The following is a 15,328-nucleotide window of genomic DNA, read 5'->3' on the forward strand; positions in this document are numbered from 1 at the left end:
GTTTAATTTGTGAAAATTGTATATTTCTTTCAGTTGCTGAATCAGTAAATCTGGTTTTCAATATAATTTCTAATGTTTTATTTTGCTTTTGTTTAGTTAGTATATTTTAAAATGTTTTGATTGTGTTGGGTCAATTTATTGCCTTTTACCCATAATTATTCATTTCAAATTAATTGATAATTTTTTTTAACATGTATTTAAACAATACTTTTGTAGGTAATATTGTAGTTTTTGTTTTTTCAGTTTTTTATATGCCTGTCAGTGGGTCAAAAAGGTTTTCAAAATACACGGTTACTCCTTGGCCTCTTTGCAGAGCGCACAGAGCAATGGGAAGGTGCTTCTATGTAAATGTTTGTGAAGGAAGAACACAGTTGTCACAATATTGACAAGGTGAAATTAAATGAAAAGGCAGTGCTTACAGATAAGTGTGTTCATTGTGTGTTTGGGTAGTGGTGAAGTGAATGAGAAGTAAGGATGTACATGCAAGAGAGAGTAAAAGGAGTATGCTGAAGAGGAAAGAGATGAGGTGTGAGATGTGCAGATGGAGGATTTCATAAAGGTGTGAAGAGAAAAAAGGTGTATGTATTTAACATAGACTGTAGAGGAAAGTGGTGTGAAAGGAAGAACAAGAGTGATTGAGACATCCTGTAGACCACTACTCCTTCCACAGACCTCAGTAATGTTTCATTCGTAGTATCATAGTTTCAATATTAAATATTTACAACAAAATCACTGTTGTTACTCATGTATTTTAAACAGCTAAGAACCACTAGCAAACCTCAAGTCTTGCTTGTTTTTACTGTATGTCATTTGTGTTACATATGGGGATGCAATACCAGAAAGCTCATAAAGGCACTAAAATAATAGGTGGCACTGTATGGAAAGCACAGAATTTTAGTTTGCATGTATAGCTGGGCTGCACCCTTAAATAGAGATGCCACATCCATGGGAAGCACAGACTTTTAATTTACATGTATAAGCAACACCCTTAAATACATAGGCCACGCCCCTTTTTGGGACTCCTGTACTTTTTTCATTTCGCTTAAAGCTCTGATTATACTTGCGATCAAAAGCAGGTACCTTTAAGCAGCATTTCAAATTCAGTTGCAGTTCAAAATTTTCAAATGTAACTGTGCACAGTGTATTGCCTTTAGCACCCTGAGCCCATAAAAAACATATGTCTGGTACCCAAATGGTCAGAAGACGCTGAATAACAAAGATGGACGTCAAGCATTGTCAAGGATATATTCCTGCATGAAGAAGATTAGGGGGAAATTACCATGTCTTGGAAATAAAATTTCAAAAAATCTGACATTTGTCACGTTCAATGTATTCTACAGAGCAGCTGTAAGGATTATTAGTTGTGAATGACGTGAATCCTTCATAAGTACTGAATTGGGCACTTTCTCTTTACTCGGGAACCAAGTAACCAATTTTAGCACTTGACTCTTTCAAGGTAGTGAAGCAGAGTCGTCCAGGGCTTACTCAGGGGAGGTGTTGTGCGCTAGTACCCTCAGCTCACTGGTATACAACAACACTCAATAAAAAATTGTCCAGTAAGCGTTTTTTCTTATAAAAAAGAAAATCATTTTTTAATGCACACACTATACATTAATTTACAAATATGTACCATAGAACTAGATTGAAATACCTTGGGTGATACCCTCCGAATAGGTCACACCCCCAGGAAGCCCTTAACCCTGTAACCATAGTACCCATGTACATCAGATAAAAGATAAAGGGAGGTCATTATGTAAAAAGCAGGCCTATTGGCTCTGTCCAGGTGTCACCACATTGCTAGAAGCAGAAATATGTTATATAAAACACATGCAACACTATTGAAATGATTACGGAGGGTACCATCTTCCGACAGCCTTCATGAACACATATGAGGTTTCACTGTCAGTACCCACACAATTAATAAAGCATTAATAAATATATTCAATGTGTACAAGAGTCTTATTTCTATGCTTACCATGTTGTCACTGCAGCTTTAGGAACAACCAACAACAACAATCACCACATCACAAAGCCTAAATACAACAGAACCAGCTCAAGGAGTGCTTAAAATCATTGGAAACATCTCTAGTTGTCATAAATAAAATCCCCTGGAAGTCTTGGAGCAACGTTATGGAACGCTTGTTTGGGGTTCTAGTAGGCTGCTGCACTCCTGTTAGTCCCGAAACACTCCTTTACTCATTGGTGGTCCCCTTGCACTTCTTAGAGAATTGCATATTCAGATCATGCAAGTTTTGAAGAATCCCAGAGGATTTTATATTGTTCTTTTACCCTGTGGGGTGAATATTCTATTAATGGCTTTGCTGCTACAGTAAGGCTTTTGGATTTTAAGCAGCCTTCTGCAACTTTTTTTTTCTGGAGTTGCATTTGTTCCCAGAGGATAGGGTACCCAGGACAGAAAGTGATCTTGGGCATGGGGAGGGGAGTCCTTGTATGCTTCGTCACTATAACATTTAGGGGTGTATTTATAGGCCCCTAGCGCCACCTTGCATCACATTCACGTAATTTATTTTGACATTAGTGTGGCTCAATGAGGCCAAAATCCCCATGTCGTATTTACAGGGTGGCGCAATGCATGCATTGCTTCACCCTGTAACTTTTTGCGCTACATTATGCCTGCACCAGGAATAATGTATGCAAAGGGGGTGTTCCCCCGTTAGGGGAGCCGGTATAATGGTGCAAGGAAAACGATGGGATTTCCTTGCACCATTTATTATGGCACTTTTAACGCCTGCTCAAAAGCAGGTCTTAAAAGGGGGTTTCCATTTTTAGAATGGTCCCCTATGGACTCTGCAGGAGTAGCGCCAACAGTTTGGTGCAACTCCTGCAGAGTACATCAATAGAGTTTTTTAAAATTACTCTATTGCCCCTTACCCTGCGCCATGGTGCGCCGTATTTTAAATATGGCTCACACATTGTGGCGGTAATGGGGTGTTAAAGGGGCAGGGAAATCTGCCCCTTAATGTGAAGAAGTTGCACTAATCCCTGGGGCTTGGTGTTTCCCAGGGGAATTAGGAAATTTGTAGAGGAGTACTACTCATTCCATCATCTGCCAAGTCACACCGTGGACCAGGCTTGACCGCTGGTTTCTATTGCCTTGTTGGGCCATTTTACTTCATCTTGGTGTCATTGCACTTCTAGTTGTGAGCTCTATCAATCGGGAGCCTTTTCCTCAAGTCGCCTGGCCTCTAAGAGATCCTTTCTTTCTGATGCTTGACTTTTAATACTGGTATTGCTGAACCTGTCCTTTGCAAAAGGCTCCTGATACCACCCTTATCCAGAGTTCTTCTTCTAAAGCCCCTTTGCCGTGCACTAACAGAGTACCATCCCTGCAAAACTTTCCAGATCCCATGGCTTCTACCATCTTGCAGGGAACCTGTGTGTCAGCAGAGGAGTCAGTGGCCACCTCCTGATGGTGGTCATCCAGCTGCATGCCCAGTCCACAAAAGATACAGGGGAACCCTCAAGGGTCACCACATTGATGTCTGTGCCTTTACTGCTGCATTCAGAAGGTGTAAGTGGGCCAGCGCCACTATCCCCAGAAAAACACTCAAAGTCCCAGCATGCCAGATGGAATAAAAGTCCTTAAGTCTATAAGATCAGTGGGCTCAGATGACTTCGCTTTCCAGATGGGCATGTTTTTGCTGTGTTTGCTCCAAGGTCCAGTTTGGTTTAAAGTTTCTCTCCCTTGTGCAGGGTTTTTTAAGTTGGGGTGGAAAGTTCTGGAAGGTAGGCACTTTTGTCCAATCTTAGGATGTGATATGATCTCCTCACCCCTGCCCTAAACAGTCCAACCCACCTGTACAGCATTTTAAGAAATTTCAAAATGTCAGCTTCGGGTGGTCTATTGAAAGATTTTCCTTGAGAGCTTCAGTCCTACCACCAACAGACATCATTATGATCCCTTCCCACCCAAAACTTCAAAGTGAGCCCCTCCTGTGTTTGACTCCAGTGGCCTGGCCTTCCCCCTTTGTTTCTGTAGGCATGGGCTTACCCAGTTCAGGTGCTGTGTGAAGAATTACTGTAGTTAGCACACAAAGATTTTCTCCCCACTGCTTCCTTTTCCAGAAAGTCTGCTTAGCACTGTCAAATTGCTCTATTTTGTAGGGAGACATTAGATCCTTCTGCTGTCCATGTGGTCCAGTAGAAGGGGCAAAGGCCTGGAATATGCAATTAGCTGAGCCAGGGATATATGATGATTCTCCAAGTGCCATACGGAGTACAGTTTTTATAAAATTAACAGTGAATCTTCACTTGTGGTACATGTTTACACTAAAGCAGGGAACCTGACCAGTAACCCTAGGCCTATATAGGGCGAAACTGTGCAATGCGGCAGATTTCACCCATAAGTTATAATCAGGGCCACTGGAATTATGAGATTGTTCGACCTCTACATTTTTCACATAATTATAGAGTTGCCATATAATCCATCATCTGCTGCATACCCTGCTGATTGTTAACAAAGAAAAAATCTAGCTCAAACGATTCAGAAGTTACTAAAACACAGTCACACATGTTGCTGTGCACTAGAAGGCCCTTTGCCAACGTTGACTCGTCAAATTTCTGTTGCTTATTTCTATATTTGTGTGTTAAACTTGTACTAATGTGGTGCAACCAAAGCCTAGACAGTGTTAACAAGTGTAACAAAAATGATATAATACTATCAGAAAATGTGCTGCATAATTTACTTAACCGTGCCACATAATTCCAGTGGTCCTGGGCATAATGCAGTGAGCACACAATATTTTCAGTAAAGTACCTCACACCTACACTATGAATGCCCACATTATAATGCCTACACCTGGTCAGCACCAATCTCTAAAGGGTCCCTTCTGTGACAGAATACATGTACGCAGATAATGGGCGGAGGTAGACTGTTGTTTTGCGTGTTCAGTTCACACACATGTGCACATGTGTGTGCTCACGTTTGCGTATAGCCATCCTAAAGCCTCCAACCCTTGCTGCACAACAGTGGCCTTATCTTAAAGAGTGATCACTGGAGGTTAGCATTTCCACAAACTTTATTGTGAGTGAGAGTCAGTTGGTGGCACTCTCTCACATGGAAAGCCCAAAAATAGGTAGTCAAAAAGCAAAAAATCCAGGAAGATTAAATGAGCGAAACCCATTTCCTTCACCAGCCAGTTGAGACAATTAAGGTATGGATTGCACCAATAGATTTCTTTAGCACTTCAGCGTTACAAAACGTGTAGTTGTTATGTAGTTCAAAATTTCATATTTGTCATCAAATGAAATGTGCTCTGTAAAGAGTGATTGTGGCCAAAGTTAGTGATATGTGTTTGTACTACATAATTCATTAAGCAGACAGCGTTTTCTAGTAAAATCCACACATATATATTAACCATTGGCCGAAACACCCCAGCACTAAAAGCGTTAAAAGGACAGTAGTCACTTTCATTAGAGTGTGGTAAGAGGACTATGGTTCTGGGAATAAGAAGGCCATTGCAGATGATGCAAAAACTGCATGAATTCTATGTTTGTCTGTGTGGTATCCTCAATATATATGTGCACACCTGTGTGTATGTGTATGTGATGCTTAGTCTACCACTTTGTATTTTCTGTGCCCTTATGCAAGTTGTGAAGTGAGTACAAGTGGCATCAGATGAAGTGTGGTGCAAGGCAACATGATCTGTTTCTCCAGTACCTCCAAAGGGGGAATAAAAAAAAACATAGGCTCTCAACCCTGGCAGTCGGTGTTAAAGCGGCGGTAACACCACCAACAGGCTGGCAGTAAAAAAACTGAATCACGACCATGGCGGAAACCGGCAACATAGACAGCCACTTTAACACTCCGACCGTCACGGCAGTAGCAACAAACACTGCGGCGGTCACCACCAACAGACAGGCGGAAGACAATGTACCACCAACAGTATTATGAGAAGACGGGGCGGTACCAACGCCATCAAAAGCACGGCGGAAACAGTACATCGAAGGGGAACCACTCACCAGTCTCTCAAGTGGGTGGTTTGCCCACTGCTTGGTCCTGGGGAGCGCAAAGCCACAGTCTCTCAAGTGGGTGGTTTGCCCACTGTTTGCTCCTGAGGGTTGCAAGGCCACAGTCTCTAAAGTCGGTGACATGTTCCACAGGTTCTGGAGGGGGTATTGTGCCCAGAGTGCTTGATCCTGCCAAGGATTGTGGGAGTGGATGCATCTATCCACTGGTTCTGGAGGGGGCATTGTGCCCAGAGTGCTTGATCCTGCCAAGGATAGGGGGAGTGGATGCATCTATCCACTAGTTCTGGAGGGGGCATTGTGCCCAGAGTGCTTGATCCTGCCCAGGATTGTGGGAGTGTATGCATCTATCCACTGGCTCTGGAGGGGGCATTGTGCCCAGAGTGCTTCATCCTGCCAAGGATAGGGGGAGTGGATACATCTATCCAATGCTTCTGGAGGGGGCATTGTGCCCAGTGATGCTGCACCTGGGGTGTGGCAGTTACCCTCCTGTCACCTGGGTGTCTGAGCCACGAGATGTACATAGAACAGGTAGCATGATTCTCCATGGAGGCAGAGCCACACTCCATCCTGCGGCGACTTAGGCTGTCAACTACTGCTCGTGCCAGTGCTGGTGGTGGTGCCTCAAGTGGCGTGTCCAGGGTCCAGGACGCCACCTGCAGCCTCGGAGGGCTGCCCACTGGTGGTGCTGCTGACGGCCGATATAGTGGTACCGGCTGGGCATGTGGCAGTGCAGATGGTGGTGCAGGTGGCAGTGGCTACAGGGGTGGCTGCGCTGTGGGAGCGGCGGAGATGCTGTCGGTGCTGGCCATGGTGCAGGTGTCTGTTGTGGTGGAGGGAGACACCAGACCGTCTCCGGCAGCCTCGGATGGCTGATCCTTGGGGAGGATGCTGCAGACTGACGTTGTGGCAACGGCGGTGCAGGTGGCGGTCGTTGCAGCGGTGTTACAGGTCGGTGGCATCCCTGAGGAAATGGTGGTCACCAGCCCCTCACCAGGAGGCATCGTGCCCTGAGGTGACTTGCCCTTTGTCTTGTGTCCCTTCCCCACCCTGGCAGTCGCTGCTGGGACCTTGGCACTGTCCTCTCTGTGTTTGGCTGTGGCCTTGCTGGGTGGGGTGTGCAACTTTCCCCTGCTGGAAGCCGGCCTCTTTTTGACCTTGGCAGGTGGCGGAATTGGGTGGTCCTTCCCATCTGTACATGGCACACTGGCAGCTCTGACTGATGCCCCCTTCGATCCACCCAGACTTGCACGGATTACAGCAGACGCAGATGTGGTGGCTGGGGTGCTGGGCTGGGATCTAGACATCCTGGCCCTAGGGGTCGGGCGGGGGGGAAGTGTAGGGAAGACGTTAAAGTTAGCTAGGAAAAGTTTTATTAGACACACTGGGATGGGAAGATGGAGGGGGGTGGGAGTGGAGGAAGAGGTAGTGGTTGTAGGAGGTGTACATCTGCTGATTTTGGGTGAAGGTGCATGGGCTGGAGGCTGTTGTGAGGTGGATGGCTGTTGAGTGGGTGTGTGCCTGCGTTTGTGTACTTTGGGAGGAGGGCTCACAGACACACTGGGAGAGGACACAGGGGACGTGTGAATGGTAGTGGAGGTGGTGATTGCACGTGAGCGGTGTGTTGTTGTGGGCGTGCTGGTGATGGAGGCAGTGGCTGATGATGTAGTGCATGCAGGTGTGAGTGGAGACGCGACTGGGAGGGAGGTGGAGGACATGGAGGAGGGGGACACAGTGGTGAAAGTGGATGTTGGTATGTGTGCATGGGTATGTTGCTTCTGTGAGTGCCTGTGTGATGTGTGGTACTTATGTTTTCCTGAGCCACTTTTGTCTGTTGATGTGTGTGCATGCTGGTCTGGAGGTGTGCTTGGGATAGGCTGAGGTAGAGGGGATTGGGTCTGGGTAGTGGAAGTTGGAGAGGGAGTCTGGACACAGGGACATTGGCTACCATCAGTGCTGAGGCCAGAGCCTAAAATGCTCTCTGTTGGGCCGCCACACCAGAATGAATGCCCCCCAGGTATGCATTTGTTTGCTGCAAATGCCTCTTGACACCCTGAATGGCATTCAGAATGGTTGACTGCCAAACAGTGAGGGATCTCATGAGGTCAATAGCCTCCTCACAGAGGGCAGCAGGGCTGACTGGGGCAGGGCCTGAGGTGCCTGGAGCGAAGGAGATGCCCACCCTCCTGGGTGAGCGGGCATGGGAAACACACTGAGGGGCTGATGGGAGGGCGGTGCTGGTAGGGGGTGGCGGCTGTACCTGTTGTTGAGGTGGGCACAAAGGTGTCCGCCACCGTCAGGGAGCTTCCATCAGAGGAGGAGTCGCTGTTGCTGGTATCCCCTCCTGTCCCCGTCATGCAGCTCCCCTCGCCCTCAGTCCCACTGGTGCCATCACCCTCCGTGGATTCACCGTCATGGGCCATGTGGGATGCAGCTCCCTCCTTTGCCGGTGCCTCTGTTCCTCCGCCAGATGATACTAATGCACACAAGGCGAGGGTGACAAAACAAGAAGGGGGGGAAATACACACATGGGCAATGCCAGCAACACCACTACCGTTGGCGGACACAACACACACTGAGCTGCCCTATGCACTAGGCCCTGCCCAACCACTCACTATGGTAGTCACCAGCCCATGGGGTACAATGCCTAACACCAGCACCTGCTCACTTGACACCCACAGGACCCTGCACACTAGTAGCTGCCCAATTGTACCATTCGGGTAGGGCTGCTTCTGAGCCTGCAAATAAGGGACATACCCTGGCATGACCGCCCTGGCATAGGGGCACCCACACCCCACCGCCCCACCCAGATACTTCCTAAACCACCGTCAGGATGCGGAACATCAGGGGGGTCATGGTGCGATGGGCACCCTTTCCACGTTGGGAGGCCAGCCCCAGGTGGGCCTCCGCCGTCTTCTTGCTCCAGTGACGCAGGACCTCCCATCTCATGCGGCAGTGGGTGCTCTGTCTGTGATAGACCCCCAGGGTCCGCACTTCCTTGGTGATGGCACGCCAAATACCCTTCTTCTGGTGGGCGCTGACCTAGAGGGAAGGTACAGGAAGAAAGGAAATTACTCACCTGTCTGGACCGTCATACTCATTGCCCACCAGTTCTCACCCATGCCCTGACGCACATACACTGACCATCCTCACATGCAGCACTCAGCCCACCCCCCAACGTGTGCCTTACCTCCACACCACTCCAAACAGGCATTGCCCGTGAATCATGCTCACAGTGTACTCACCTGTTTGTCTGGAGGACCGTAGAGTAGCGTGTACTGGGGGAGAACCCCATCCACCAGTTTGTCCAACTCCTCCGCAGTGAAGGCAGGGGCCCTTTCCCCAGACACTGTAGCTATTGTCGCATCCAGACTCAGGTCACAGCAGCACTTGCAGTGTAGGTCCTCTCCTGTTGATGGTCAGGTATCAAGTGAGTAAACAGATAGAAAATGGTGGTCACGTCCGCGGCGGTGCATACCGTCACCGCCGGAGTACATCACCATGGGCTCCTGGAACCCCGTAGGGCCCAGTGATAACCAATGCGGAGTTACACGGCGGTCTTCAACAGCCTACCGCGACGCTGCACAATGCCAGCGCAGTTACCTAATTTGCCCTTGTCCCTCCTCATAAATAAGGCAGCCGCCATTTCAAGGGTGCACATGGCATGGCACCTAACTGCGTCACAGCACATATTGGCGCTTATATGGACTCACGATTTCACACACGAATTCTCTAACATGACTTCTGACACAGTTGTGCTACCTCTGTGGTAAATGACCCTCTGCTCACCATTCTCCTCCATAGGCTACAACTGCTGGGGCAGATGATGAGATGGGTGCATCCTCCGGTGCACAGCCGCCTGGTGGACCTGTCGACAATGGAGGACAGACACATTATAATAACATACAGGCTTGATCATGCCACAATCCAAGAACTCTGTGCCCAATTGGAGCCAGACCTGATGTCAGCTAAACGCCAACCCACAGGTATCCCCCCTTTAGTGCAGGTCCTGTCAGTGCTCCATTTGCTGGCAAGTGGCTCCTTCCAAACTACAGTGGCCATGGCATCTGGGATGTCGCAGCCAATGTTTTCTAACATATTGAGCAGGGTGTTGTCTGCCCTGCTGAAACACATGTGCAGCTACATTGTGTTCCCCCAGGTGGATGATTTGGCCCAGTGAAGGCTGAACTTTATACCCTGGGACATATCCCCAACATCATTGGTGCCATTGATGGTACACATGTGGCATATGTTCCCCCCGCAGAAATGAACAAGGTGACAGAAGTAGAAAAGCTGCCATTCGGTGAATGTGCAAATGGTGTGTTTGGTGGACCAGTACATCTCCCATGTGAATGCCAAGTATCCTGGCTCTGTGAATGAAGCCTATATCTTGAGTAATAGCAGTATCCCTTATGTGATGGGCCAACTCCAGAGGCACCGGGTGTGGCTAATAGGTGAGCCCAAGGTCCCCACACAGTATGAGTAGGTGTCTGGGTATGGGGTTGTCCCTAAGGGTTAGTGTGTGTCTAACAAGTATCCCTCAAAATTTGCAGGTGACTCTGGTTACCCCAACCTCTCATGGTTACTGACCCCAGTGAGGAATGCCTGGACTAGGGCAGAGGAATGCTACAATGAGGCACATGGGTGAACTAGGCGTATTATTGAGAGGACGTTCGGCCTCCTGAAGGCCAGATTCCGCTGCCTCCATCTAACAGATGTCTCCCTGTACTACTCGCCGAAGAAGGTGTGCCAGATCATCGTGGCATGCTGTATGGTGCACAACCTTGCATTGATACGCCAGGTGCCTTTTCTGCTGGGGGATGAGCCTGGTGATGGTCTTGTGGCAGTGGTGGAGCCTGTGGACAGTGAAGAAGAGGAGACAGAGGAAGAAGATATTGACAACAGAACGAACATCATCATGCAGTACTTCCAGTGACACAGAGGTAAGAGAGTGTAACTCCTCTTCACATTTCAGTATACTTTAGGACATTGTACATGGCAGCCTCGTAACCTCTGTCTATGGACACTGACTGTTCCCTTTGGATTTCATTTTTTCAGATCTCTGTACCCCATTCTGCCTTCTGCTATGTGTACTGCTGCCCAACAACTGTCATACATTGGTATGTGTAAATGAACATTTACATTACAATTTGCTCCTAATGTTGTGATAATACATTTGTGAAAGATCAGACTGACTCCAGATTTTTTTATTTTTAATCAAAGGGTGTTTATTTAGGTGCTAATGGGTATAGGGTTATGTGCAAGGGCCCGGGTGATGGTGGAGGAAGGTCCATGGTAGAGTCCAGTCTCTTGGTATCACAGGTGCACTGTCCAAGGGGGCATAGGAAGGGGAACAATGTCAGTTCAAGGTGGACAGGGTAACAGAGTGGGATAGAAGGGTGACAATCAGGAGAGTCCTATTTCCTGGCAGGGGTCTTGGCAATGTTCTCTGTCTTCTGCCTGGATCGCACGGACCATTTGCAGGGCGGTTCTCCTTCTGCAGGGGGTGGGGTGCTGGTGGCCTGTTGGTCCTGTGGTGGGGCCTCCTGTCCACTAGCGGAGGTGGAAGGCTGTTCCTCGTTTTGGCTAGTGTCAGGGGCCCTTTGTTGTGCCACTGCCTCACTCATGGTTTTGCCCATATCAGCCAGAGCCCCTGCTATGGTGACCAGGATGGTGTATATTTTGGTGAGGTCATCCCTGGTCCCTCCTGCAGCCGCTGGGTCTCTTGAAACTTGGCCAGTACCATGCCCATGGTCTCCTGGGAATGGTGGTATGCTCCCATGATGTTGGAGAGTGCCTTGTGGAGAGTGGGTTCCCTGGGCCTGTCCTCCCCCTGTCGCACAGCAGTCCTCCCAGCTTCCCTGTTGTCCTGTGCCTCTGTCCCCTGAACCGTGGGCCCACTGCCACTGACCCCAGGTCCCTGAACGTCCTGGGTTTGTGGGGTTCCCTGGGGTCCCTGTTGTGGTGAACACACTGCTGATTGACGTGTCCTGGGGACAGAGGCATGGGCCCGCTGGGTGGGTGCTGTGCTGATGTTTCCTGAGTGAGGAGGCTCTGTGGTGGGTTGGGACTGTGACAGGGGAACCGACTGTCCAGAGGTCCCAGATGGGCCAGGCTGGTCATCCTGATCCAGGCATGCAGAGCTGCTGTCATCACTGTGGGCCTCTTCTGTGGGAGGACTGGATATAGCTGGCACCTCCTATCCGGTGATGTTGGGTAAGGGTCCTGCAAATGCGTTGTAATTGTATCTGTGTGTGCCATCTTGTGCAATGGCCTTGTGTGATTGCTGAATAGGTGGGCTGGATGAGTCTATCTAGTGTGCATGCTGTGATGATGGGTGTCCATGCAGGTCTGTGATGGTTGTCCATGCATTGTTGTTGCATGCAGGGCTTGGTAGTGGGATGGGTGGGCTGTGAAAGTCGGGTATATGTGAGGTGTTGGAGTGATGGGTGTGAGGGTAGGAGTTTGTGATGGCATGCAGGTAGGGTGGGGGGGTTTAATAGTAAAGATTTGACTTACCAGAGTCCAGTCCTCCTGCTACTCCTGCAAGGCCCTCAGGATGCATGATCGCCAAGACTTTCTCCTCCCATGTTGTTAGTTGAGGGGGAGGAGGTAGGGATCCACCACCAGTCCTCTGTACAGCAATCTGGTGTCTTGATACCACGGACGCACCTTCCCCCGTAGGTCGTTCCATCTCTTCCTGATGTCAGTTGACCCTTTCAACGATTCTCCACCATAGCTCCATATTCCTTGCAATGGATGTCTGCTGCACCTGTGACCCGAACAGCTGTGGCTCTACCTGGATGATTTCCTCCACCATGAGCCTTAGCTCCTCCTCAGAAAACATGGGGTGTCTTTGAGGTGCCATTATGTGGTGTGGGTGATGTGTGGGGTGCTGTGTTGTGATGTATTATATGATGTGCGGGAATGGTGTATGTGTGATGGTGTTCTGTGCCTCTGGGTGATGGTGTGGTCTTTGCTTTTCTCACCCTGCTTGATCTAATTTGTTCGTTGAAAGGATTGTGGGTAATGTGGGTGTGTGTTTTATAGTGGTGAGGGTGTGGTGTGTGTATGTGTGTCAAGTGTGTGTATTTTGAACTATCCAATGTGGTTGTGTTTTCTAAGTGTGTGTATATTTTGAGCGCAGCGGTGTGTACCGGCAATGGTTTACTTTGTTTGAAAGGCCGCTGCGTTGATTCGTGGGTCATGATACTGTGGGTGTCTTCCTGTTGGCGTGACTGTGTGGGTTTTGCTATCGCCAGTTTATCACTGACCTTTGGTGTGGAGGACTTGTGTGGGAGTCTGTATTTTGGCGGATTTCTCAGTGTGGGTCATAATACCCGTAGCGGAATACCGCTGTGGTCATGGTTTGTTGGCGGCCGTCGGCACGGCGGTAAGCAGAATTTACCGCCATGGTTGCAATGAGGGCCATAGTCTCCAATGAGGAGCCTCTAAATATCACTGTGTTTAGAGAACTAAAACAGTACAGACAATCAGTGCATAGACCGGCACTCCTTGTCACAAATTGTTGTTTTGTAATTGTAAATCCTGTGTACCTATTTTATCGATGACATGACACTTTAGCACAATGAGGGCACTGAGCCCATGTTTTCATCTTTTCCTTCTGATACAATACCTATTCTCTATGTCTGTGCTCTTACACTACCATTTGTGATCATGGATTTATTAAAATCAGTGACAGATTTTGGGCCTGATTACAACCTTGTGGAATAGGCTACTCCGTTACAAACGTGACATATATCCCGCACACCGTATTACAAATTCCATTACATCCTATGTAACTTGTAAAATGACAGGCGAGATATCAGTCATGTTTGTGATGGAGTATCCCATCAGCCAAGGTAGTAATCCGGCCCATTGTCCCCAATTCTCCCTACAGCCAGCAGGAAGGTAGTTACTTAGGGACAAAAAGAATCATACTTTAATTTGTAAAGTACTTTAGATAAACCCTCAAGATAATTCTTTAGAGCACCTAACTAAGGCATTGCTTCCATAAGGTCTCTGCTCATGACAGCTGGTAGGTCCTTGCCTCCTTTGCACCCCATCCGTACTTACCTGAGATTGTGACATCCACAGTTATTCTGATGGGGCTGATAAGAAGAGTTTCCAGACAAATGGAATTATGAGGGGCATGGTAAATCTGCAGATCCTATGCACTTCACATGGAGATTTTGACAGCAAAATCAGAATAAATACCTGTTGAAATACCATTGTGTAGTGAGGGATTAACAGTGTATTTGCAACTTGTATTACAGATTCTCCTGGTAATTCTTCAACATCAGGATGCCTCTCAGGGTCCCATGTAGAACCCCCATTAGAAAGGTTTCGGTAACCCTAGCGGGAAGAGCTAACAGACAAGCACCAGAGCACTCGTAATAAGGCTCTGAATCAGGTAGCGGATTCCTCTGCACATTTCAGAGGTGGTAGGAAGTTAGACGGAGTCAGAAGAGGAGCTGTCCTATGCAAATCTTCCATGGCCTACCTGAAAAAGGTTGCAGGTGGTCACAGTCAGCTATACCATGACCTCTTGACTTTAAGCCAAGCTTGATGCATCTTGATGTATCTGCAATAAACCATAACAAGCATTTGCAATGCAACAGGTCTTGCGTTTGCTCATGTTAGAGCTGATAGCATTGTAAACTCATAACCCAACTTTTCATCTATCGGCAAAAGTGCATTTATGCACGTAACCCGAAAAAGTGCAATTAACTATGTAAAGCGCTCGACTTCTGGCAGTGAAATCGCGCTAGTAAATTAGAGAAAAAGTAGTCCACGAGCCGGACAGAAAACAGCGAGCCTCGCATGTTTTCTGTACTTGGTCGATGCGCTCGAGGAGGGCTAGCCACCAGAAAAGGCATGACGAATGCATGCCTTAGACTAATGAAAGCAAGCAGATTTTAATAGGCAAGCACACGAACCAATGAAAAACACAGATGTGACGTCGACAGGGCTTCGAGCCCTTTTCTAAACACTAAAGCGTTTCACTGCGATACGCATGCGCGAGTGCCTTCAACGCAGGCTCAACCCTAAAAATGTCTCCACAGCACCAGGCACATGGAAGGATTTCAGTTTCCATGGTGAGAATGCCTCTGTAGCGGGTGCAGTGCCTCTGGCTTGTTAATGCTGATTGATGTCATCAACAAAGGGGCAGCTGGGCTTCTGGGACTGTCGCAGAATGTATGATAAACAATGGAGAGCGTTAGCGACCATATCCCTTTAAATTCAGATTTTCTACTTTGTATCGTGAAATATGGACCGACTGTGCCTGTGAGAGCTACAAGGTTCTCTTCCTGCCTGTTTCCCCGGATGGATTTTACAC

Source organism: Pleurodeles waltl, chromosome 4_2 (genome assembly GCF_031143425.1).
Source record: "Pleurodeles waltl isolate 20211129_DDA chromosome 4_2, aPleWal1.hap1.20221129, whole genome shotgun sequence".
NCBI classification, from domain to species: Eukaryota; Metazoa; Chordata; class Amphibia; order Caudata; family Salamandridae; genus Pleurodeles; species Pleurodeles waltl.